The sequence below is a fragment of the Prionailurus bengalensis genome, chromosome X (genome assembly GCF_016509475.1).
Source record: "Prionailurus bengalensis isolate Pbe53 chromosome X, Fcat_Pben_1.1_paternal_pri, whole genome shotgun sequence".
Taxonomy (NCBI): Eukaryota; Metazoa; Chordata; class Mammalia; order Carnivora; family Felidae; genus Prionailurus; species Prionailurus bengalensis.
Genome location: NC_057361.1, coordinates 37,727,577 through 37,754,644, shown reverse-complemented (window position 1 = coordinate 37,754,644; position 27,068 = coordinate 37,727,577). Strand labels below are relative to the sequence as shown.

The following is a 27,068-nucleotide window of genomic DNA, read 5'->3' as shown; positions in this document are numbered from 1 at the left end:
GTTGTGGGATCGAACCCTGTGTCAGGCTCCATGCTCAGTGTGGATTCTCTCTTTCCCTCCCTCTACCCCTCTCCCTACTCTCTAAAAAAAAAAAAAAAAGACAAAATGGAAAGTAAAAAGGAGTCAATGGTCCACAGCCATATTGAAATCCAGCCAGGCGAATAATGCAAGTTACTTGATTAGATTTCAGTCTGGGAATCATTCTTCATGGCTCTCAGCTCCACCCTCTGGGCTCTTGGTTCTGTGGTCATTGTCCTTCCTTTTTCATGAAAGCTAGCATGTGTTTTCAGCTTATTAGTTTTATCAGCCTGCTTCCTGCCAGTGTGATTTTGGGGATCCAACAACCTCTCCATTTTGTACTCTCTTTTTCCTTTTCAGTTCAAGCTGGCAGTGTTTATTATGAAACAATTTTCTCAGGAACTTTGTGGGTGTTCCATGGATTTCAAAGGGGTTTACTCCAGTAGACAAAAGCCACACCCACAGATTTTTTCCAAACAATCCCTTCTCTATTTGGACCTCTTGTTGAGAGAGCATAGAAGCTTTTGAGAAAGACTCCAGTTTGATTGAGAGGATCTATGATCCTCCCTCCATCTCTTGAAACAATCCTTTGTATGACTGAACACTCTGACTTTTTTACCTTTCTGATGTTCTAGCAAGAGCTTGTAGGGTTCCACTCTTCAACATTTTCTCTAGATGAAGCTGTCTTAAATTAGCATCTTTTTTGCCATCTGAAAAGACTGGGTTTCCAAGATCATCAAGTCCTCTTTCTTTTTTGTTCTTCCCTCAATTTACTTCTCTCCTCTCACATTTTACTCCAAGCACCAAGAAGAAACTACGCAATACCTTTAACACTTCACTGGTGAATCTCAGTTAGATAATCCAGTTCACCACTTACAAGTTGTGCTTTGCATATAACAATAGGAAATCATTCTTCTGAGCCTTCAGCCCCTACATAACAAAGATTCTCCTTTTCGTTTCCTAAAACATATTCCTTACTTCATCTGAGCCCTCACCAACAGCATCCTCCAATTCCAGATTTCTACTGGAAAAATCTACTAGCAGTCCAGCAGTCTGCTCAAGGCAATTTAGGCTTTCTCTATAATGTTCCTCCAGATTCTTCCAGAGTCTATCTACTGCTAAGTTGCAAAGCCTACTTTTTGTACCAAAATATGTAATGGTTTTCTATCACTGAGTAACAAATTACCATGAAATTAGCAACTTAAAACAAGATTCAGTTGTTATCTCAGTTTCTGTAGATCAGAAGTTAGGATATTGCTTACTTTGGTCCTCTGTTTAGGGTATCACAAGGCTGAAATCAAAGGATCAGCCAGGAATCAGAGGTTTGAGTGGGGAATAATTTGATTCCTAGCTCCCTCAGGCTACCAGAAGAATTCATTTTCTTGGGGCTGTAGGATTAATAGAATCTTGCTTCTTCAAAGCCAGCAGTGAAGAGAGAGAGAGAGACAGAAAAAGAAAGAGACCACTAGCAAGATGGAGTCTTATATAATGTAACATAAACACTGGGATGACATCCATCACATTTGTCATATTTTATTGATCAGAAGCAAGTCATAGGTTTTACACACATTCCAAAGGAGAGGATTATATAAGGACATGAACACAAGAAGATAGAGATTATTAGAGTCACCTTAAAATCTGTTTGCCACACTGAACTTTTTCAAAATAGAACAAACATAATTTTCAGGGGAAGAACCCCTTCACGTTAAGAACATGTGTAAATTAAAACCCAGGAGCTCAGGGGTGGGTGGAAAGAGAAAAGCAATTAAGTATGGAAAGAAATTTTTTTTTTACGTTTATTTATTTACTTTGAGAGAGAGAGAGACAGAGAGAGCGAGCTGGGGAGGGGCAGAGAGGGAGAGAAGAGAGAATCCCAAGCAGGCACCACACTGTCAGCATAGAGCCTGATGCTGGGCTCAAACCCACAAACTGGGAGATCATGACCTGAGCCAAAATCTAGAGTTGGACGCTTAACTGCCTGAGCCATCCAGGTGCCCCTGGAAAGAAATTTTTTAAAAAGTTTCACTATAGATTACTAAGGGAGGTGTGGAGGATGCCTTGCTAATAAAGATGATGTAGAAAGAAGGAAAATATCCTGAAGGATAAACTGGCTAGGGAAAGATATGTAGGTGAGGCAGGACTTAAAATGTACTTTGGATGATGGATAGTATTTAGAGATGAAGGTAGCATTTCATCACATAGTGAAGGCATGAAGACCACTTGGAGCTGGGAACCAACATGGAACATTGAAGGGACAGCTAGGAGACTGAAGTCATTCGATGGTTCTCTAACGTGGCTACACATTGGAGTCATCTGGAAACATAAGAAAATACTGATTCCAGGCCCATCAGTTTGGTCTCTATAGTTGTCTTGGTTTTTCCTCTTCCCCCACCCATGTTCATTTGTTCCATTTCATAAATTCCACATATGAGTGAAATCATATGGTATGTGTCTTTCCCTGATGTATTTCACTTAGCGTAATACTCTAAAAATATAGAAGGATTCACGAATTTGTGTGCCATCCTTGCCCAGGGGACCATGCATATCTCTGTATCATTCCAATTTTAGTATATGTGCTGCTGAAGTGAGCATTCTTTCTAGTTTCTTAAGGTTGAAACTGATGCCATTGATTTGAGACCTTTCTCCTTTTCTAATATAGGTGTTTAGTGCCATAAATTTTCTCTAAATATTATTTAGTGACATCCCACAAAAAGTTGTGCTTTCATTTTTATTTGGTTCAAGATACTTTTTAATTTCTCTTTTTATTTCTTTTTTGACCCATGAGTATTTTAGAAGTGGACTAGTTTCCTAATATTTAGGGATTTTCTGGAGACTTTCCTATTATTAATTTCTAATTTAATTCCATTGTAGTCAGAGAATGTACTTTGTAAGTATGAACACTTTAAATTTATTGAGACAACTATTTTAGGGCCCAACATATGCTCACCTTGGTAAATGTTCCATGTGTCCTTGACAAAAACTATTGTCTTTGGGTGGCATGTTCTGTATAAACATCAATTTGGTCATTTTGGTTAGCATTACTGTTAGGCTTTTTTTTCTATCCTTAGTGATTTTCTGTATACTTGGTCTATCAATTATTGAGAGGGGGTATTGAAATTGTTTACTGTATTGGTGGATTTATCTAGTTCTTATTGACATTCTATCAGTTTTGTTTCATGTATTTTGAGACTCTGTTATTAGGTGCATACATATTTTTGATTTTTTACATACTCTTGATAAAGTGATCCTTTATCATTGTGAGATGATGTTCTTTGTCCATGGCAGTATTCTTTGTTCTGAAATCGACTTTGGTATTAATATTGACACTGAAGTTTTCTTCTTATCAGTGTTAGGATGGTATATGTTTTTTCCATACTTTTACTTTGGAACTGTTTGTGTATTTATATTTGAAATGTTTTCTTGTAGGCAGCATATAATCAAATCTTACTTTTAAAATCACATCTGACATCTCCACTTTTTAATTGAGACACTGAGACTACTTACACTTAACATGATTATTGATACTGTTAGGTTTAAACTTATCTTCCTGCTACTCGATTTCTATTTGTTCCATTTGGTCTGTGTTCTCCTTTTCCTTTTTTTCTGCCTTCTTTTAGATTAATTGAATATTTTTTATGATTCCACTTTCTCTCCTGAGTTGGCTTCACTCTGCTTTTTTTTTAAATTTTAGTGGTTGCTTTGGTGTTTATAGTATAAAACTTGAACTCATCACAGTTTACCTTAAAATGGTATTATACCACTTCACATATAGTATAAGAACTTAACAAAAGTATATTTCTTGCCTCCTAACTTCTGTATTGTTGTTGGCATACATTTTACTTTTACATATGTTATAAACACTGAACTACATTGTTATTATGTTAAATAGTCCGTTTTGACTTAAAAATCCTTAAAGACAAGACAAACATCTTATAAATTTACCCATGTAGTTACAATTTCCAGGTCTTGTCATTTCCTTATATAGATTTTTTTAAAGAATTCTCTCCTCTCAGTTTTTTTAAGCTTTATTTATTTGAGTAATCTTGAACTTGAACTTGAACTCACAACCCCAAGATCAAGAGTCAAATGCTCCTCCAACTGAGCCACCCAGATGCCCCTCTTTGTATAGATTTCTATTGCCATCTGGTATCATTTACCTTCTGTCAGAATGATTTCCTTTAACACTGCTTATAGTGCATGTGTACTGGTGATAAATTCTCTCAGCTTTTGTATCTGAAAGATTTTTATTTTGCCTTCCTTTTTGAGAGGTATTTTCACTGGCTGTAGAATTCTAAATTGACCCTTTTTGCTTCCAATAAAATATTGCTTTGTCTTCTCACTTGGTTTTCCCCCCACAAGAAATTTGCTGTCATCTTGATTTTTGCTTCTCTGTATATATGCTTTTTTCTCACTGTTCTTAAGATTTTCTCTTTATCACTGATTTTGCAAATTTATTGTCATATGCTTTGCACTATTTGCTTTCATCTTTCTTGTGTTTAGGGTATGGTAAGTTTCTTGAATCTCTGGGTCAATATTTTTCATAAAACTTGGATTTGGAGGCCATTATTTTTTCAAATTATCTTTATTCTCCTACTTTCTTTTCAGAAATTTCAATTACACATGGATTAATACACTTGCTGTTGCTCACAACTAATGGGTGCTCTTTTTACTTTTTTAATGTTTATTATTATTTTATTATTATTATTATTGAGAGAAAGAGAGAGAGAGGGAGGGATGGAGGGAGGGGCAGAGAGAGGATGAAACAGAAGATCTGAAGCAGGTTCTGCACTGACAGTAGACAGCCCAATGTGAGGCCCGAACTCATGAACTATGTATGAAATCATGACCTGAGCTGAAGTTGGACGCTTAACCGACCAAGCCACCCAGGCACCCCTTACTTTTAAAAATTATTTTTTTCTATGTGTGCTTTATTTTGCTATGTCTTTGAATTCTGCAAATAGTTTCTCCTCCAATGACTAATCTGCCATTAATCCTATTTTGCATCTCTGCCATTGCTGTTTTTATTTCCAGAATTTTGATTTGGATTTCTGTTATATCTTCCATATCTCTACTTAAGTTTTGAACATATGAAAGACAGTTATAATAACAGTTTTAACATCATTGTTTACATATTCTAATCAGTTTACCTGTTCTGGGTCAGTTTTGATTATGTGATTGTGTTTGTCAATGTAGGTCATGTTTCCCTGTTTTGTTTTTGTTTTCGTTTTTGCAAGCCTGGCAATTTTTGATTAAATGCCAGATATTCTGAGTTATGTTTTTAAAATGTATCAGGGGTGGGACTGGAACTATGTTGTCTAACACTAATTATCCCTTCTTTTTGAGGTAAAGCCCTTCTGTGTACTCTGGCTGATGCTTCATGAATCATGAGGTTTTCCAGTATAGCTATGGGGATTACTCTCAACTCACTGTGAGCATTATGCACTGTTACTTATAATCTTTTTCGGTGGTTCTTTCCCCAGCCTTAGAATTTTTCACACTTGCATGCACTGATCAATATTCTGCTAACTACTCAAGAGTGATGCTCCCACAAATCACCAAAGTTCTCTCTGTGTGAAGCTATCTCTTCTCTGATACCCTGTCTTGCAAATTCTAACCATATTCTTTCTAGACTCTCATGCACATCTCCTTAACTCAGGGAGCCCTTCTGGCTCTGCCTCAGTTCCCCTTCTCTGCACTTCAACCTGGAAATTCTTCCAAATCAGTAAACTGGGCTAGTCATTGGGCTTACTGCATTTGTTTTTCATTTCTCAGGAATCACTGTATTTTGCCACATGATAGTCAATGTCTTAAAAACCATTGTTTCATAGGTTTTGTCCAATTTTTGGTTGTTTCTGTTGGGTGAATAAATCTGGTGCTTATTATTCCATTTGCGCCGGAATTGGAAGTCTAACTAGTTGTTGCTAACCACATGGATTGTTTGCATGTCAGAAAGTGATAGTTTGAGCATTTTACATATCAACACAATTTATTGTAACTTACATGTTGGCATTTGACTGTGTTTTAGTTATGTTCTAGAAATTGGTGAGCTGCTTTTGGTTGACATTTAACCCATTTTTTTTTCTCATTTAAAATAATGGGAAATAGGTTCCCAGTTAGCATTTTTATGTAGTATGTCTTATTTCCTGTAATGGATTATTGATGCTAATCGGGAAATGCCTATATTTGGCTTAGACTTTTCTTCTTTCACATGAAAATTCTCCTAGAAGTAGCCTGTCTGGGAGACATGAAGTTTTCAAAGACAAGTGTCTTCTGTCTTTTTTCTCCTTTGTGTATGAATTTCATCTTCCTCAGAATTACCAGATGGAGCATTAGTCATCAAGTCCACATTCCAACAGCTCTTAGCTAAGTCATCCCACTTTTAGTAGATTTCTCTAGGAGCCTATCCCATGCTTTTCTCTTACTGTGGTGGATAGGCCAACCATATCTTCAAGAAATGGCATACAAATGTAGTCTTTTCATCAGGCATCTTATTGCCCTGAATAGAACTAGAGTTCTGTTGTTAAGCCATAAGGAGAAAAGGGACATGGATAAGCCATTAGGAGTGCCTGCGAAATTTGACAATGGACATGAATGACAGGCTAGGTATTATGAATGCATTTTGAACATGGATATGTCATAAGGTTTAAAGAAGATTTTTCTGGAAGTGTAGAGCCATGGGTTGTAGAATGGCAGAGGCTGGTGACAGTCTCCTATTTGGTCTCTCCATGACAATAATCCAGGAATGCAGCATTGAAGGCCAACAATGGAACAGATAAAGGAAATTCTTCAAAATACTTATCCAAGGAAGAAAATTTAGGAAGTACTAGGTGGCAGATGGGATATAAAGGGCAAGTAGGGCAAAAAAGAGTGTGTAGCAAAGAAAGACTAGATTATGAAAACTCATGGAGTGTCAGAAAACTCATGGAAGTCACTACTCCACATCTGGTAAGTTGGGTCCTGCCCAGGACTTGAGACAATGACGTCTGCAAAAATGCACTGAAGACTCTCTATTAGCAATAGGACTGTTGAAATAGACTGGCACTAACACATCTGGAGTCTGTGGTGACCCAAGATGGGCAGAGTACAGCTTGATATGTACAGTAATCCCCATCAAAGATGGTCAGCTCATTGAGACCATGAATGTCCAAGCCTTTGTTTCCATGTCCCCACAGGAGTTCCCTCTAGGATAAGGAGCTAATCCTAACCCCCAGCCCTGACGTCCTTAGAGCCTGCCAGCTTCTGTATCCAAAGCCAGTTCTATCTTTTGCCATATCAAAGATATAATAGGAAAATAATAAACATGTTGTAGTAAAAGAGTAAATATCTGGGGTCAGACCGGTCAGGACAGAATTATTGGTCAATATTTTGTCAGTTGCATGACATTGGGTAGGTTACTCTTTTTCTCTGAGCCACATTTACTGATCTGAAAAAGGAGAATAATTATAATAATACCTGCCCAAATACTTTTTTTTTGTGAGACTTAATCATGTTTGTCAAAGAACGTGGCAATTGAAGAGCTCAGACTTTGGCCTTGGCTCAGTCCATTTACTTGATGTATCAACTCTCAAGTTGCTTCACTCCTTTGGGTCTTAATTTCCTTATCTGTCCTTTTACAGAGCTTAAAAACCAGTTTTTGGCATATAATGTCTGCTGAATAAATATTTGTTAAATAAAATTCTGTTGGATCTATAAAACAAAACGTTTCATTTAGATTAGCATTTTCCAAAGTATGTGTTGTGAGACGCTGATGAATTGATAATGCATATTACAAAAACCCAGGAAGATATTGTCATTGGTGACACCCACAAAGCCACCATACCTATTTTTTCCTGTCTTTAAATATCCAAACTATTAATATTTACTTAATAGTATTTTATAGAAGAAGCCACTGTTCATTCACCTCTTTTGATTTTCAATCAATTCTTGCCACTGCAATCTATTTGGATATAGGGGGACATTGACTTAGCTAAATCATAATTAGATATTAGTTGATGGCCATAAATTGGACAGCAATTTTCCTGAAGGCAGGGACTCATCAACCTGTGGGCTTGTCCTTGCCCCTGATGTGGAGTATAATGGGAGCGGGAGACATGCTTGCTCCACAGATGGTTTAATTTGTACACCTGGTAGTCCAGTTGCTCAACCAATTGGCTTCCCTATTGAAATGACAGCTAATTTAAAAGAATAAATGGCTATTTAATAGAATGGGAAACCATTAAACCCAGAACCTTCTAATAAAGACTGATTCTTATGTAAGTCTTATGAAGTGTTAATTACTGGCTCCTGAGAAAGGGGAAGAATGAAATATTGCCCGTGGAGTGCTTGTTGCCTCACTGTGAACTCAGACTCTACCTTGAATAATACTGACAATGCTAATAATAATAAAAATGCTGCTGCTGCTCCTTTATTTTTCAGTTGTACTTTGTGGTTTCAAAACCATGTAAATGTGGAGAAGTAATTGAATACAAAGGAAAGAGAACAGGCTGTGGATTCTGTTAGATCTGGGTTCAAATCCAACCTCTACTGTCTGTGTTCTCAATGCTACCATCTGAAAAATGAGAATAACAATACATATTATAAGTCTTAGGGACTTATTAGAGCCCCCCCCCAAAAAGAATTGAAAGTAAGGAAAATAAAAATTGTGTTTGAGAATGAACCTTAAACATCAACACCGTGACTCATTGCCCGATAGTCCTAAAAATACAAAATGGCTGTGAGACCTGGTAACAAATGCAATCAGAATAGCAGCTGCAGTTAGCTATGGAAACATAGCAGAACATTACAAACACAATTGTCCAAATATCAGAAAAGGGAGACAGAGTATGAGCCAACAAATTTCGGATGTTTCCTGCCCAACAGGATAGACTATACCTAACATAGAAATAAAGATGTAGTAGATTAAAAGCTCCTCACATCAGAAGGTAGAGTGTATTCCTCCACCCTTGAATACAGGTTTGTCCATGTGACTTGCTTTGGCCAATGGGACACTGGGAAATATGGCACAAGCAAAGGTTTGAACAGTGCTTACAGAGTGAGGCTTGCCTTGTCTTGCTGCTGATATCTTTTCTCATCATGTGAATAAGACTGGAGGATGAGAGCCTACCTGTAGGGAGGCCTCAACTGTTCAGCCATCTGAGCCATCACATTTGAGGCCCTGTACATACGAGTGAGGCTGTCCTAGACCATCTAGCCCCAAACAAGTCTCCCCAAACAAGTCTGTCCTAGACCATCTCCCCAAACAAGGAGAACCACAGAACCACAGCTAACCCACAGCATTATGAAGAATGGTTGTTTGTTGTTTTAAGTCGTTGAGTTTTGGGGTAGTTTGTTATACCACATCAGACACCAGAAGACTTTTTAGCTTTCGGTATTCCAGTCCCAGGGGTGAGGTCATCCACTCTGTATATATGTATATGAACGTATCAGGCAATTTTACGTTGACATCATCAAAGACTCCATTCTCCTCACTTCTCTTACCCTGAGGCCATGCTCGCCAACAAATGTCTAATCATGATCTGGCCTGTCACATAGTTTACCTAGGTGGACAATGGACTGACCACATGAACCCCAAGGATTCCTAGCCCCTGGTAAGGCAATTATTTATGACAAATTAATGACGTGTCTTCTGACCAAGGTTTGGCTTCAGGAGTGTATATCCTATGTCTCTAAACATTTGCTCTCCATTCTTCTCTATCCTGCTCTTTAGTCCAGAAAGTTCATCTGTATAGATTCCCTCAAGGAACAATCTTGCCTTGTGGCTTCTTATTGGGCTTCCCCAGTGGGAAGCTTTACCTGGAAACTGGAGAGAAGGAGAGTGATTTCAGAGGATTGATCCTTACAGTACCTCCAAGATTGATTTGGGTAAGCTGAGTTCCTGGACTGAAGATTGCTGCTCCTGTTAAGATAATCCCTTCTCTAAAACTCTCTCTTTGAAACCAATCCTTTCCCTCATCTTCTCAGGCTTAGAGGTAAAAATGGAGCAATTTTTACTCCAGTTCTGCACTATCCTATCTGGTTTCCCTACTCCTGCCCACACTTTTGTAAATAACTCTTTTATTAAGCCTTTTCCCAATTATCCTGATCTCAGCATGCCATCTGTCTCCTGTTGAGCCCTGACTGATACATATGCTAAGCATGTGGGTTTGAGTATCTGGTTTGTCTGATGGTGGTTTCTCTTTGGCTTATGATTTACCCTTGAGAGATGGTTCCACATTCACTGAGCCAATGTAGTCGAGTTTTTAGGCCCACGAGGCTGAGAGTCAGACTGAAATTCACAAAGGTAACAAATTCCTCTAGGAACCAGCCAGCTGGCCTTTTCCCTTCTGGAGTGGAGAACAAGAATTGTACTTGTCTGTATTTCTACAATACCCACTCTTCAAGGTTGCTGTTAGGATTAGATAAACTGCATGCAAATTGCTTTGTGCCTTTGTATCTGCCATCTTGTAAATTCTCGACATGTTAAGAACTGCTGTTATTGTGTTTTTTTTAATTTTTTTTAACGCTTATTTATTTTTGAGACAGAGAGAGACAGAGCATGAACGGGGGAGGGTCAGAGAGAGGGAGACACAGAATCCGAAACAGGCTCCAGGCTCTGAGCTGTCAGCACAGAGCCCGATGCGGGGCTCAAACTCACGGACCGCAAGATCATGACCTGAGCTGAAGTCGGCCGCTTAACTGACTGAGCCACCCAGGTGCCCTGCTGTTATTGTGTTTAATGTTCCTTTGCATAATATGGTCTTTACCAAATGATGTGTAATATTTTTCTTGGGCTCCTTTTTGGGATGCTTGTATTAGGGTGCATAACATTGAGATTGCAGGGCTTGGGATAAAAAAAGAGAATGTAGGTGAGGCATGATTTACATGTGGTGCACACAGCTTCTAAAGCCTTGTGACAAGGCACCAAACGGAAAGGATTCTGATTTAGCAGTTGTCACATAAGCATATTCCATGAGTCAAACATGGAGGAAAAAATGGAGCACTTGAAGTAAAACAAATAGTTTTGCCAGTTCATTGTAATTAAGCAGTCATGGAGCACTTGATTTGCTTGTGCGCGGAAAGGTTGGTATAAGAGTCAGGGGGGTGACAGGTGGATCCCTTCTGGGACATGACATGGTGGCAAGATGTGTAAGTTTCCTTGTTATGTACTAAGGAGTATGGACAGTCAAGTAAAAAGATTCCCTAGCATTCTCTCCTTTTCAGAGCAAGCCAGTATCCAAGGCGCCAAGGAGGCAAAGTAAAGAGGGCCCTGGTAATGTCACTCACATCTCTTCCCATTATGGATTCAGGTTAGCCTCTACATTGTTTTTTTTTTTTAAGTTCATTTTGATTTATTTTGAGAGAGAGATAAGAGTGGGGGGAGGGGCAGAGAGAGAGACGGAGACAGAATCCCTAGCAGGCTCTGCATTGTCAGCACAGAGCCCAATGTGGGGCTTGAACTCACGAATCATGAGATCATGACCTGAACCAAAGTCAAGAGTTGGATGCTTAACCGACTGAGCCACCAGGAGCCCCAGGTTAGCCTCTACATTGTAAGGTCCTGCCTCTATTTCTCTTCATACAGCAAATATTCTCCTACTCACCTACACACAAGCACACACAACCCCCAACCATGTGTGGAGAGTCATTCAAAATTGATCTTAATAACCTTTATTCTCTACAAATGTATTCTCTGATGGAGGCTTTTGTTTCGAATTGCTTGTTTACTTTAAATGATTTGTTTGGGGGCCTCAATTTCATGTCCTTACCATTCAAAGCAGGATGTGGCCTCAGAGGAGCTCTAAGCAGCTCAGGACAAGGCAGACCAGGAGCCATCATGGTGCATAGTGAGCAGAAATTGTCATGAAAATGGGAGTATAGTTAGCATAGGGTCACAAGACAGACATTGATCGGAAGTGTTCCTGTGGAACGGCCCGTGGACAGAACATGGAAACAGACAGTCAATTGTAAGGTGGAGGATGATGTATAAGATGGAGTGTGAGCCTGGGGTAAGTAAAGGAATGTCATATCGAGGTCATAAGAACCTTAACACTCAGGGAGATGTAGAACAGAACATTGATTCATAAGTTTTGAGACAAAACATAACTACCTGAACTTGAAATCAGGTGGGGCACCAGGTCAAAAATAAAGAGGAATCTAAAAAAATAAAAAAATAAAGAGGAATCTAATTTAGATATGCAGTTAAAAATTGCCCATGCTAAGAGGGCAAGAGATTTTAGCAATAATGGTAATTAAAAAAAAAATCACCAGATTACCTCCTAGTTGAAAATGTCTAAAAATCATGTGAAGCACTGACTAGAGACTATTTTTTTTCATTTTTCTAATGTTTGTTTATTTTTGAGAAAGGGAGAGAAACACAGTGTGAGTGGGGGAAGGACAGAGAGAGGGAGACACAGAATCTGAAGTAGGCTCCGGGCTCTGTGCTGAGTAGGCTCCAGGCTCTGAGCTGTCAGCACAGAGCCCAACGTGGGGCTCGACGTGGGGCTTGAACTCATGAACCATGAGATCATGACCTGAGCCAAAGTCGGACACTTAACCAACTGAGCCACCCAGGTGCCCCTACTAGAGACTGTTTGAACTGGCGCTGAAGAAAATATGAAAAAAAAAAAAAAGGCTATCAGAATTCACATAGACTTATTCAGCTTGTATCACGTAATCAGCAACCAACCAGATGAATGTTCCTTTGGGGGACGAGCAAATAAGAGGAATCGGCCCTGGGTAGGTAAAATAACCTTAGCTGGGTATCTTGGGTGTCTCTTTAGCCTGAAAAGCATGATCTCACCTTAGAGTTTAGTGTCACAGTGAAGTTAAGTGAATCCCCCAGTCTCTCTTCTGAACCGTATTAACAACACAACTGTTCAGTCATTGACAGAGCAGGGTTACTTTTCAAATTTAAAATATGGGCTGTGGGTGAACATAAAATATGGGCTTTGGATGAACCAAATGCTGACTCGGGAAAAGGAAAGGAAAGGAGAACACGTGGCCAGTTCTCTCCAGAGCGGAAAGCAGGAAAGCCTTTGTCATCTCTGTCCTGTGTAATTTGACTAAACCTACTTGAAGAAGAAAGAACGGATGGCCTCAGAGAAACTTTGTACTCTTAAGTGAACAATAATCATAGTGCAGAAAGGGAAAAGGGAAAAAAGGAAGAGGAAAGAAAATGAGGCTGTTTTCCGCCCCCCCTCAGCTGAGAATGTCTAAGGTTTCATTAATGCAACTGGGATCCTTTCTCTCTAAATGAGGTTCCAACTTGCTGGAAAAAGGCCCGTGCAGAAATATCATGTAATTAATAATGCCTTGAAGGGAAATATACTTTAGGTGTTTTGCTATTTTTTTAACCACTGGATGTGGTTTTTAAATTATTATTTATTCATGCCCATGTTGATGCGGACTGATTTTGGGGTGACTTACATAAATACATTTATTTTTTTAAATGTTTATTTATATTGAAGGGGGGCAGGGACAGAGAGGGAGAGAGAATCCCAAGCAAGCGCCCTACTGTCAGCACAGAACCCAATGTGGGGCTTGAACCCACCAACCTGACCTGAGCTGAAATCAAGAGTGGGAGGCTTAACTGACTGAACCACCCAGGTGCCCCCATAAATATATTTAATATCGTAAGATTAAAATAACAATAAGAAGCAAATAGGAAAATCGGGGAAAGGGGAAAATTCAAGCAGTTAATATAAGATAATATTCGTACCCGAAATGTTTGTTGTTCTAAGTCCTCATAGTTCCACTAAGAACCAAAGATGTGAGACAAAACCAGATACATGATTTGCAGTGTCCCTAAGATAAAAATCAGACTTGATGCTCAGGAGAGCCAGAGCAAAATGCCTCCCTTGGGTCCTCATAAATAGGAACGTAATGGACAACTTCCTCAACAGCATCCTTACAGTAAACACAGACACCAGCTTCACAGATCAGTTTCTTATCCTCCCCTTGGTGCCACCATATAAACATTAGCCAGGAAGAACAATTCAGTATGGGAATCTACACACATCTCCGACGGCCCGGCTTACACGAGGCCAGCGTATCAGTGCGCACAAAAAAAATGGACCAATGCACTGCACATCACTTTTTCAATCGATCACCCTCAAGTATTTGATTTTTTACCCAAGCTTGAGAGAAGCACTGAGTGCAGCCTGATGCCCCGGACAAAAAGCTGGAGAGTATCTGCTCTGTGTTGCCAGTTTCGCCAAGCCAGAAAAATAAGGGTAACTTCATGGGAATGTTGAGGAGATTCAACTCCTGGGGCAGTTTCCCCTTATTTGCCCATAAGAAGATAAGAAGCTGTTCCCTTCACTCACTTCAGAAGGACCCTGAACCTTAGAGCTGTCTGAGCTCTCAGTTTGGGGATTGTCTAGATTTTATTGCAACAGAAGCTTATACAATTCTGAGAGTCCCTTTAGGAGATGAACACAAAATCAACTACATAAGTTAATTGCTATTTAGAATGGAAAAACACAAAAAAAATTGCAAATTTTAGAAAAACTTGTCAAATATCACAAAAATCTCTAAAACTTCTTTTTTGTGTGTGAATTAACTGCCTGACACTCCTCAACAACAGGGTTTTCCTAAGTTGGGGCCACAAATTGCTTGATCTCTTATAAAAATCATATTCTATACAGGGAATAGAAAGATAATTCAGTCTTCTAGCATAGATGATGGAAATTTGTTTTTTTTTTAATTTTTTTTAATGTTTATTTTTGAGAGAGACAGAGAGACAGAGCATGAGCAGGGGAGGGGCAGAGAGAGAATCCGAGGCAGGCTCCAGACTCTGAGCTGTCAGCACAGAGCCCAATGCAGGGCTTGAACTCACAAACTGTGAGATCATGACTTGAGCCGAAGTCGGTCACCTAACCAACTGAGCCACCCAGGTGCCCCGGAGATTTATTTTTTCTTATTGACAGTTGAGGAAAAATTTCTTTCCACTTTACAACCTGTTACGGATACTGGCATGTACATTTAAAATTTTTTAAAGAAATATTTATTTATTTATTTATTTATTTTGACAGAGAGAGTACCTATGAGCAGGCGAGGGGCAGAGAGAGAGGAAGGAGAGAATCTCAACCTGTGCTGTCAGTGCAGAGCCTGATGCAGGGCTCAAACTCACGAAGCATGAGACCATGACCCAAGCCAAAATCGAGAGTGGGACATTTAACCGACTGAGCCCCCCAGGCACCCTGTGGCATGTGCATTTTTAATTTTAGGAAAATCTGTGTCAAATTTCTGTTATAGATATGCTGTGATATTTAGAATAATTTTTCACAGATCAGTTTCAGGCCCCTTACATTTGTCTTTCCTCCACGACCTAGCTACATACTTCCCTTTTTTTTTTAAAGTTTTTATTTAAATCCCAGTTAGTTAACTCTATATACTTCTGGTTCCAGGCCCCTATGGGGCAGTTTCACATCACAATACGGCCCTGTACCTTCATGTGACAATATGAGGTGAGTCACCACCTTGGGAAGGAGGGTAATTTTATCTGGATGGCTAGCAGCTACTTAACTGTGCAAAGAAATGACTTCAGGCTGCACGGATGTATCCTGCTAAACACAATTAAAATGATTCTAGTGAGCTGAATAATGGCAACCCCAAGATACCAGATCTTAATCTTTGGAACATGCCCTTGCTACCTTATAAACAAAAAGAGTGTTGGGGATATAATTAAGAATCTTGAAGATCTCAAGGATAAAGAGATTATTCTGGACTATCCAGGTGGAGCCTAAATACTGTCGACAGGTATCCTTATAAGAGACAGGCAAAGAGAGATTACACTCACAGAGGAGAAGGTGATGTGAAGACAGAGGTAGAGATTGGAATGATGTAGCCATAAAGCGAAAGAACACCAAGGAATCCTGGCAGCCACCAGAAGCTAGAAGATTCGGGGCCAAAAATCGGACTGCTTTCCAGAACCCCCCAAGGGAGCCCTGCTGAACCTTAAGTTTGAACATCTGGCCTCTAGAACCATGAGAGAAGAAATTTCTATTGTTTTACGCCACTGACTTTGTGAAACGTTACACGAGCCCTAAGGAATTAATATAGACTCTTAGTTCCACTTCCTTACAGCCAGATCCCATCTAGGGTCATAGCTTTTCCATACCCACTTTAACGTTAGGGGAAATGTAAAAGAGGGGAAGTTGGAGGAGAATGAGACAGTTATTGTAACCAATTGCTGTTGAAATACTTTTGTTCATTGTAGAAAATCCTATGACAATGTGAGCCTATCACTTAGGCCCCTCCCATGGCCTTGGGAGGGGCCCAGGAAAGTGAGGGGCCCTGAAGCTTAAGACTCATTAGCTTCACGGTAAATCTTCCTCTGACACGAGGCAGCCATGATGGTTGTGTTGAGGAAGGTCTAAAAGGGAGATCTTGGGGGGCCTGGGGGTTTCAATTGGTTAAGTGTCAGACTCCTGACTTTGGCTCAGGACAAGGTCTCACCAGTGTGTGAGTTCAATCTTGGTGTCAGGTTCTGAACTGACAGTGAGGAACCTGCTTGGGATTCTCTGTATCTCTCTCTTTCTCTCAAAAATAAATAAACATTAAAAAAATAAATAAATAAAAGGAAGGGTGCGTGCCTGCATGTCTCAGTCAGTTAAGCATCTGACTCTTGGTTTCAGGTCGGGTCATGATCTCATGGTTCCTGAATTCAAGCCCCATGTCCAGCTCTGCACTGACAGTGAGGAACCTGCTTGGGATTCTCTTTCTCCCTCTCTCTCTGCTCCTATCCCACACCTATGGAGTAGAGCACTCATTCCCTCTCTCTCAAAATAAACTAAAAAAAAAAAAAAAGATTTAGGGGTGCCTGGGTGGCTCAGCGGGTTAAGTGTCTGACTCTTGATTTCAGCTCAGGTCATGATCTCACAATTGGTGAGATTGAACCCTGCATGGAGCTGACAGTGAAGAGCCTGCTTGGGATTCTCTCTCTCTCTCTCTCTCTCTCTCTCTCAGTCTGTCCCTTTCCCACTCATGCATGTGCTTTCTGTCTCAAAATAAAAAACATTAAAGAAATCTTTTTAAAAAAGATTATAAATCAATCAATCAATGAATCAATGGAAGATCTTATGCTTTTGTGGCAAGGAAGGACCCATTTGGAAAAAAGCAGGAATTTCTGAGCATGAGTACAATGGAAACCAGTTTATGGTGGGGGTGGGGGTGGCAGAGGATGAAGAAGGAATGGAATAAGAGTAATAATAGCATTTTTAAGAAATGCTGCATGAGCTCTGTCCCTGCTTTTCCCTAGAAGAGGTGGGAAATTGTAAGCTTTTTTCTTGTCCCTGATTCCCATAGAGACACCAGTTTCCTCTTCTCCCCTAACAATTGCACTTCTGGTATTTAAATCTTTGCTGAATATTCTATAATTATTTCTTAACATATCTGTTCCCTCCCCCAAGGTTTTGAGCTCTGTGAGACAAAGAGCCACGGTGATTTACTTTTGTAAATCGGTTAAGTTAAAAAAAATGATAAGAGATCAAGAAAACCTGGGGAGGGAGCCTACAGTACAGGGTCAGACCACTCCAGCTTTTATCTGTATGTCCCCTTTTCTCTACTACCCTGACAATAGAATCCTTACCGAGTCTAAGGAAGGAGAACCGACCTTCTCAGCATGTGGCATCACCAATCTACTGTTTATGGCATAAATATTGATTTTTGGCACTCAAAACACAGGCTGTTGAGATTCAAAACCCATTCTTTCAACCCACTGTTTCTGCTAGGAGCTTGAACCATTTATTTTGAAATCTTCCACAGATCTCCACCCCAGCTGAGAATGTATTCTCTTACTGTGCTGTGTCCTTCCTTCACTGATTCAGTAAGTCCTGGGTGCCCAAGGAGATGAGGCGAGAGAGGAGCCATGGGGCAAAAGTACTTACAGAGAAAGGAAAACATATCAGTTAATAGTAAAATATTACCCCACTACAATTATGTCTGTATCAGATCATCGGTCCCAAAGTTTCATGGGTCTGGCTGGTAGGAAATGCCATCTTAACCATATTTTGGAAGCCCTACAATAGATCATGCAGAAGTCCAGGTAGTTTGCGATAGTGATTAATACTATTCACGAATGTTCCAGATCTTTCTCCTTCCAGTGCACTGGGCAGGACTTACTTTCTTCCCACTTGAAATTAGTTGTGCCCATTGGGCTTGCATTGACCAGTGAAGTGTGAGTGGGTATAAGGCATACCTTCAAGAAAGGACTTCGAAGAGCCACACTGTGATTCACTATGCTTTCTTTTCTTTCAGCCTGGTTACCAGAGTGAGGGGACAGAGTAGAGCTCTCAGCTGACTTTCAATGGTCTCAAAGCACTAGCGAGAGACCAGATCTTTATTTATTTAAGCCGCTGTCATTTTGCATTTGTTTGTTAGTATAGCATAAACAACTAACCTCTCATGATTGTTACAAACATGAGAACATAGCTCTCCCATCAAAGAGTAGTAAAGTCCCTTCATTTAAATCAAAACAAAGATATCTACAGAAGAAGTGTGTGTGTGGTTACCGGAATATACACGTAAGTGGAATTAAATAGATAAAAAGCAAATTTTTTGAGGGAGCTGTACTGACAAAGAAGCCATGGGCCTGGATAAAGAAAGTCTGTGGCAGTTTGACATGACTGAGCCAAAGGAGATTGACGCAGTGGCTTATCCCCCAAGGAGAATATGCCCTCCCATGCCTTTCTAAATGAGGCCCAAGAGAGTGACTAAGAGCTAGGAAATAGAACTGGGCCTGAATAATTAAGTGTTCTCCATTTCCTTGACAGAGGACCCTTCCAATCCCTGCGCAGTAGAATCTCTACAGACCAACGTCTCCCATTTTTCCAATTGTAAAATAGAAATGTTATTGCCATTAGCTTGCCTCTATTCTACTGTGAATGCTATATACGTGGGGATACTTTCCAGCGTTAGTTCATCCGTCTCTGGATCAAGAGAAGTTCCATCTAGACCTGAAATAGTCATCATTGCATATCACTCCTAGATGTAGAGACTACTGTGCATGACCCAGAGATGTTGGACTTTGAACTTTGATGCCAAGACTAAATGGGACTTTTGGATTGCTTCCTTTGAGTTAAGTCTGAATGTTTTATGCATAAGAGGGGAGTAAACTGAGCATTCCATGACCAGAAAGGCAGACTGTTAAAAGCATTAAGATTGTTCACAATATTCTGTTCTCTTTCCTCCAGGGCACATGGTAGGATTGCATTTCTACCTGCACAAAGTTAGGTGCAGCCATAAGACTTACCTTGGCCAGGGGCACCTGGGTGGCTCAGTCGGTTGAGCGTCCGGCTTCGGCTCGGGTCATGATCTCGCAGTTGTTGAGTTCGAGCCCTGTGTGGGGCTCTGTGCTGACAGCTCAGAGCCTGGAGCCTGCTTCAGATTCTGTGTCCTCCTCTCTCTTCTCCCCATCCTTGCTTGTGCTCTCTCTCTCTCTGTCTTTCAAAAATGAATAAACATTAAAAAAAATTTAAAAAAAAAAAAGACTTACCTTGGCCAGCGAAAAGTGAGCTGAAATGATGTGTGCCACTCCAGGAAGAAGCTCTCTGAGATCCACTGCATCCTTTGCAATGTTTTCAGAGAGGGTTTATTCCCTGTGTGGGCCCCAGGGCGTGGATGCAATGTGGAGCAGAGTCCCTAGTCAACCATGAAGGCTGTGAGCAAGAAATAAACATCTTTCGTGTGAGGTCACTGAGATTCAAGAGTTCCTTGTTTCCATAGTACTTTACCTAACCTGCCTCACAGAGGTTCTTATAGGATATTCTGGCAGGGCCCTGTAGTCTTAGCAGATGCTTATTGTCCAAGCCTAAAAGTGGCCCAAAGATCTGTATCTGAACTCTCAAGTTCATATCTCTTATCCTTCAGTCCTAGCCACCTCTTGGCAATTCATGATAAAAAGGTCATAGACATCCATGGTACTACATGAGACACCTTATGAGAAAGTCCTTCTCTAAAATAAACCCTCTCTGGCCTTGGGGAAAATTGTCCTCCCAGACACCTATGTCCTCGTGGGCCCATCTCTGCCTCTCAGGCCTGGAATTTCTAGAATCCCCTGGGTGGGGAGGCTTTTTCCATGCCTCAAAAACTCTATCTTTAGCTCTGCAGCACACAAGCCAATAACAATCTCATCGACAAAGAGTTCTGAACTCAGAAACCAAAACTCAGACTGCCTTTTTTAGCTTATGGTGGGGGTGAGACTATCGCACACACTTTTCAAAGCAATAGGAAGAGGCTATTCTTTTTTTTTTTAATGTTTATTTATTTATTTTTTTAATTTTTTTTTAACGTTTATTTATTTTTGAGACAGAGAGAGACAGAGAATGAACAGGGGAGGGGCAGAGAGAGAGGGAGACACAGAATCCAAAACAGGCTCCAGGCTCTGAGCTGTCAGCACAGAGCCCGACGCGGGGCTCGAACTCACAGACCGTGAGATCATGACCTGAGCCGAAGTCGGACGTTCAACCGACCAAGCCACCCAGGCGCCCCAATGTTTATTTATTTTTAAGAGAGAGAGATTTTGAGAGAGACTGCGCAAGTGTGAGTGGGGGAGGGGCAGAGAGAGGGACAGAGGATCTGAAGCGGGCTCTGCGCTGACAGCCGGGAGCCTGATGGGGGCTCAATCCCAAGAAATGTGAGGTCGTGACCTGAGCCGAAGTCAGATGCTTAGCTGACTGAACGACCCAGGCGCCCCAGGAAGAGATGATTCTGCTACTTGTGTCATTGACAAAACAAAGGATTCAACTCAGGCATTCAGACTCAATGGGAAATGGGACTTGTTCCTCTCTAAGAACTTAATATAAATTCTTTTAATCAAAGGTCATTCTGAGAGTGGACAGAGGAAACAGGGAAAGAACTAGCATTTGGGGGACCCTACTATGTGCCAGGTACTTAACCACATTCAACCCTCTAAGCAGCTATATGAGAGAGGTGCTATTGTTTTCTCACAGAAGACACTAAGGTTCAGCGAACTGAAGACACTTGCCTAAGGTCACAGAGAAAGTAAGTGGCAGAGCGGGAATTCCAACCAGATGTCTCTAGCTGCAAAGACTTCACAGTTGTACTCTTCCTTCGCTACCCGTTGCCATAGCCAAATGAAGTTAAAAGAGAGCAAATATTTACCATAGTAGGGTAAGAGAAATATGATGCAGAATTAAAGAAATTGTTGTTTTCTTAATATGAGTAAAATTTACATTTCTGAACATTGTAACATCTAATCTATTATAAAATCTCCCCATTGGGGCGCCCAGGTGGCTCAGGTGATTAAGCATCCGACTTTGGCTCAGGTCATGATCTCGCGGTTCGTGAGTTTGAGCCCCACATCAGGCTCTCTGCTGTCAGCACAAAGCCCACTTGGGATCCTCTGTCCCGGTCTTGCTCTGTCCCTCCGTACAGGCACTCTCTCTCTCTCCCCAAAATAAATAAATTTTAAAAAATCTCCCCATTAAACTACCACTTAAATAGTGACTGTAATTATATCATTTATTCAGGAAATCCTGTACTACCGATGTTTTGGATGGAAATACAATCAATATCATTATCTTCAAGACATCAGACATAAAGAACACAGAGGTTCCTTACAGTTGTAGTCTGGGAAATGGATCATCTCCCTTGCTGGCCATTATATTTGTACCTTGCTCCTGTGTCCGTGTAGCTTTCACCTAAAGGAAAACTGAGGAGAACAATTTCACAGGACTTAAAAATTTATAATAGAGCATTTCTTGGCTAAGACAGCGTTTCATGTGTACAGAGCTTAACACAATGCTTGACACTTAATAAAAGTTTAACTAAATTAAGGGAACAACATGGGCTTTTGAGTCATGACTAGGATTCAAAGCTGGGTGGATTCTCCTGTCCCTCATTAGACAGGGGTTAAGTCATTTACCCTTGTCGAGATGGAGCTTCATCATCTATAAAATGGAGGAAATAATACCTATCATACAGGATTCTTATGAGCATCGTTCAGAAGATTCTTGGGGAAAATTCTACTTCAGAATCTTAAAGCCCCTGACCCCTGTCATGGATGCATTAGTCTTCTGTCTCTCAAGAAAAAGAAAAGGTGGAAATAAAAGATCGTGTCTATTAGCTCTTCTTAAATTAGTCCAACAAAATTCGAAATCCTTTCTCAGAAAGATAAATTTCATGCTGTTGGAACAAATGGAACATATAATGCTTGCTAAGTCTCTGGCAGGTGTCTGTCTAAAGCTTGATGTTCAACGTTGGTTCTAAAGAACAGGGAAGTACCTTCCCATTGATCCACCTCAATAAGGCCATGGAGTATGGGTTGAATTTCACAACAGTCATTTCTGCCCTAGAAGAAATTAGAAAAAGGGGCATGAGTCCTTTGAAACAAATGTCCACTATGAGGGTGAAACTTCCTATTTCCATCCACCCACTCCACTCCTACCCCATAATAAAAATGGGAGGGTAGCAATCTGCTTAGATATGTGAAAACTAGGGGAAATCTTCCATGCAAAAGGCTGAAACCAGTCAGGGTCAGAGCTGCTGCTGTGTAATATTGCTCTGAATAGATAAAAAAAAAAAAAAAGACAGTAAAAAACAGCCATTACCTATCACCTCAATTTTTATCTTCAAATGGCCACCTCTTTGCTTATCTTAAAAATCAGTCCAGACTTCCAGTTCCAGACAAGATTGCATAGACCCCTTTCGCCCTGTTCCTCCCCATTAAGCACAACTATAAACCCTGGAAATTAGGAAAGAAACAGCAAAATGAGAAGTTGGGAAGATGGTAAGAAGATGAACTCTTTTGAGACCCCAAGACTAAAAGAACAACCTAGCAGCACAGTGTCTTATGTGCTCCCACCTGATAGAAGAAGACAACTCAGACCCAGCCTTTCCCTACTCCTGACCTAGCAACAGAAGGCAGCCCAGGCAGGTTCATTTCTTCCTCAGATTGAATGGGAGTCCATCTGACAACATCATGCAAGACATCACTCACAAGAGGGACCAATAGGGAGCCTCACCGACAATAAGCAATCAGGAGAAGTGCTCTCCATCTAGGTCGTGCCTTAGACACCCCTACCCCACCGAGAGATAACTGAGGCAGATGGGTAGAAACAGCAAAAGGGAACTCCACTACAGCAAGAGGCCCCATCCAGAAAGCTTCTTTGTCCCCCCTGGAATTGAAACTCTCTTCCCTCATCCAGAGGGACCTTGCGATTGCACTCTTAGGCATTTATTCTAGAGAAATGTTCACACAACAACCTATACACAAATGTCAATAGTTTTTTGTTGTTGTTGTTTATTTATTTATTTTGGAGGGGGAGTGTGAGTGGGGGAGGAGCAGAGAGAAGTGAGAGAAATCCTTCACCTCCAGTGTGGAGCTTGCGGGGCTCGAACCCATGAACTGTGAGATCATGACCTGAGCTGAAACCAAGAGTCAGATGCTTAACCAACTGAGCCACCCAGGTGCCCCAATAGTGGTTTTAATTTTTGATAGGCAAAGACTGGAATCAGCCTAGATATCCTTCAACAGGATGGCTAAGTGACTGTGATTCATATACACATGGACTACCACTCAGAAATAGGAAGCAATGAACTGTTGATACATACCACAATTTGAATGAATGTCCAGAACGACCCTGAGTGAAAAAGGCAATCCTGAAAGGTTATATACCACATGATTTCATTAAGATAATATTTTTGAAATGGGAAAATTTTAAAATGGAGGTCAGATTCGTTGTTGCCAAGGATTTGGGATAGGGAAGGAGCTGAACATGCTATAAAGGAGAACCCAGCGTGTCCTCGTGTTGATGGAGCTGTTTGCTCAGAGTCTTGACTGCGGTGGAGGGTACAAACCTTGGTGTATGGTGAAATTGAATAGAATGAATTGCATGCACACGCTTTTTCATTCCCACTTCAAATCATGGAAACTTATCAAATTGTCCTCCTCCCAGAATGCAATAAAAGCAGACCGCAGAGCCTTGCACCAACTACAGCCCCATGATTTACACCCTTGTATTGGATTGACTTCCACTGTCTCTCAGGACTCTTGCACAGCGAACCAGAGGCAGTACGGGCCTTACAGCTGAACAGGTCATTGTGGACTCCAAGTAGCTCTGGAGGTCACCAAGGAGCTCACAGCCAATAGAAGAAAAAGACCCAGATTAGAGTATTAGTAGAATACTCCACCTTGTAGTAGAATTAGAGTAACCCGACATAAATCCTACAAAAGAGGTAAATAACCTTTGAGAAGATGTCTACACGAAAGATTAAGGAAGTGAGCTGTGCTTTCACTCCGATGTGGAATTCAGGCCTAAATGCACCTAAAATTACAGGTTTCACCTTACACAAAGTAAACCTCAGTTTCCACATATGTAAAATGGGGATGATAAGGGAACCCACCTACCTCACGGAGTTCCTGAGAGGATTAAATGAGATTTGGTAGGCAAAGTGGGGAATGCACTATTATGGACTGAATTGCGTCCCGTCAAATTTCATATATTGAAGCCCTGACCCTCAATGTGACTATATGTGGAGACAGGGCCTTTAAAGAGGTAACTAAGATTACACGAGGTTATAAGGGTAGGGCCCTAATCGAATAGGACTGGTATCTTTTTTACAAGGGGAAGAGACACGAGGAATGTGCACACACACACGGGGAAGACCAACTTGAGGACACAGAGACAATGTGACCGTCTCAAGTCAAGGAGACCTCAGGAGAAACCAAACTGCTAATACCTTGATCTTGAACTTCCAGTCTCCAGAACGGTGAGAAATAAATTTTTGTTGTTTACGCGCCCCGAGCTGTGGTGTTTTGTTATGGCGGCCCGCGCCAACACATGCACCATCAGATGCAGAGCTGTGTGCGCCATGAATATGAGCTGTAATAATGATGTTTATTGCTAGAATTAATGTAAGTAAACTTGCAGAATTAATGTGGCAAAAGATGTGGTTCCTGCATCCTTAGAGGCCCAAGAGGTCTCTTTGGTAGGGAGGGGGCTGTGGTCAAAACGGAAGAGCATAAATTAGGAGCGGATGCCAAGAAAAGCCCAAAACAGGGAGAATGAGCAAAATGAAGCTGGGTGTGGGATTTTCTGACATGCACCCATGCAAAGAGTAGATGACCATAGAGCCACAGCGGGAGCACGGAGGAAAGACAGCCAGCTGGTGAGTTAGCCTCTCGTCAGTGGGGGATTCATCCAGGGAGGGCAGCATTGGGGTGGGGTTCTGGGTCCACAGCCAATCTAGGGCTTCCTATATGACAGCCACGAACAGGAGGACAAAAGTAGACACCTGAGTCAAAATTCCTAGAGAACGCTGAGAATCAATACTTGGAAGAGCAAGTCTAAATGTCAAGTCCAAATTGCTGGGGCAGGGGGAAAACATGAGAGACAGGGACAAGGGTCAACAGCAGGGAGAAATTGGAGAGTGCCGTAGAAAAGTGTGAACAGCCCTGAAATGTTTGCTGTTTGCTTTCATTTGTTCCTGCATGCCGCACCGTGGGTATGACTAGTCGAAAGTTACAAGGTCAGTGGGAGAGGTCCCAAGCCCATGTTTTATAGTAATAAGAGACAGCTAACACTCAAGGCATCACAATAGACCTTGAATTGAGCAAAAGGAATCACAGAAAAAGCCAGAATTCAATAGGCCTTTCAAACAAACCTGAACAAATTGACCCTAAATGATTGTTCATCACCTGGTATCTAGCAGGAACCGATATTAGAGTCAGAGAATAGGCCACCAGCCTCACCAGCACTACCTGGGCATCCCACCAGGTAACCCAGTGACATTTGTTCCCAGGATGTAGACCATTTGGGTAATGAATATGAGATGAGACTTGATTTTTATTAGTGTGGCACATTGTAAGCAATAATTGTGCTTGTAAAATAGCCACGTTTTAAATCCACTCTTGTTTCTGATGCTAATTGTTAAGGCTAACGGCCCCTTTGATGCATTAAAGAGCGTTGTTTGATCCTTTTAGCTCTGGCTTTGGAATACATCCTGATTCATTTCTTATCACCTCCTTCAATGCTTCTCTAGTCTACGTTACCATCATTTCTTGCCTGGATCATTGCAATACTGCCCCAACTTTCTCTTTTCCTCTGACAGTCTCTTCTGCACAAAGAAGACAAGCAACCCCTTTTAAAATATAAGTCTGATGACATCACTCCTTTGCTCAGAAACCTACAGTCTTCCCATAACACATTAGTCACCTACACAAGTCCGTATCCAATTCTCTGTTGCAGGTTGGATTCCCCATCTGAGACGGAGGCTACAGGGCAAGGTATTTATTAGGGAGTGTCCTTGGGATCAGCATCTGTGCAGAGGAGGGGAACAAAGCAAGAACAGGCAGAGGAAGAAATTGAAGTTTGACATAGGCTCAACAAGAGTCTTGGGCAATGTCATGTAGAGTTCTAAAGGTGGAATGGTGTTTTAGAGTTGTCCTAAGTTAGGTCAAGATGCTGGGCCTTTAGACTCCCTCATTGATCAGTCATTGGATGCTGGCAGCCCTAGGAAGGGGCATGACCTTGGTGGAGGTGGCTCTCAGCAGCTGAGGAAGGTCTGCCCACAGTACTCTCAAAGCTGGGACAACAAGTCCATTAAAGGGGGATCTGGTCAGCACATCACAGTGCCTGACACTCTCCAGCCTCATCTCCTATCAATCTTCCCCTGGTTCATTCAGCTCCAGGTAAACTAGCCTCTTTGCCATTCCTCAAGCAGGTCAAGTACAACTGTACCTCGGGAACTTTGCTCCTGCTCTCCCTCTCCCTGAAGCACCTGTCCTACGCTTCCTCACTTTAACACTCTTCTGAAATGTAGCCACCTCAGAGAAAGAACTTCTCTAACAACTCTGTCCAAAATAGCTGATACCTAGAATATATTTCTGCTTCCTTGATGGCTTATTATCTCTCTCACTAGAATATAAGCTCCTTGAGTTGAGGATTTTATCTGTCTCATCCGTCGTTCTATCTCCAGAGCCTAGAGCAACATATGACACACAACAAGTCTTCAGTAAATGATCGTTGAATGACTACAAAAAAGAATGAACTGCTTGACATTGATTCATAACACTGACATCTGTAGGTTTCTCTTCTTATTATTTAAAT

At 41.1% G+C, this 27,068-nt stretch overlaps 1 non-coding gene and 1 pseudogene across 1 annotated transcript; both read right to left on the bottom strand.

Moving 5' to 3' along the window:
* Positions 1 to 27,068, bottom strand: part of LOC122477046 — a 57,066-nt pseudogene that overhangs the window by 29,770 nt on the left and 228 nt on the right.
* LOC122478092 lies at positions 2,506 to 2,610 on the bottom strand. Its single transcript, XR_006295855.1, has one exon. It is a non-coding gene; the product is annotated as a U6 spliceosomal RNA (small nuclear RNA).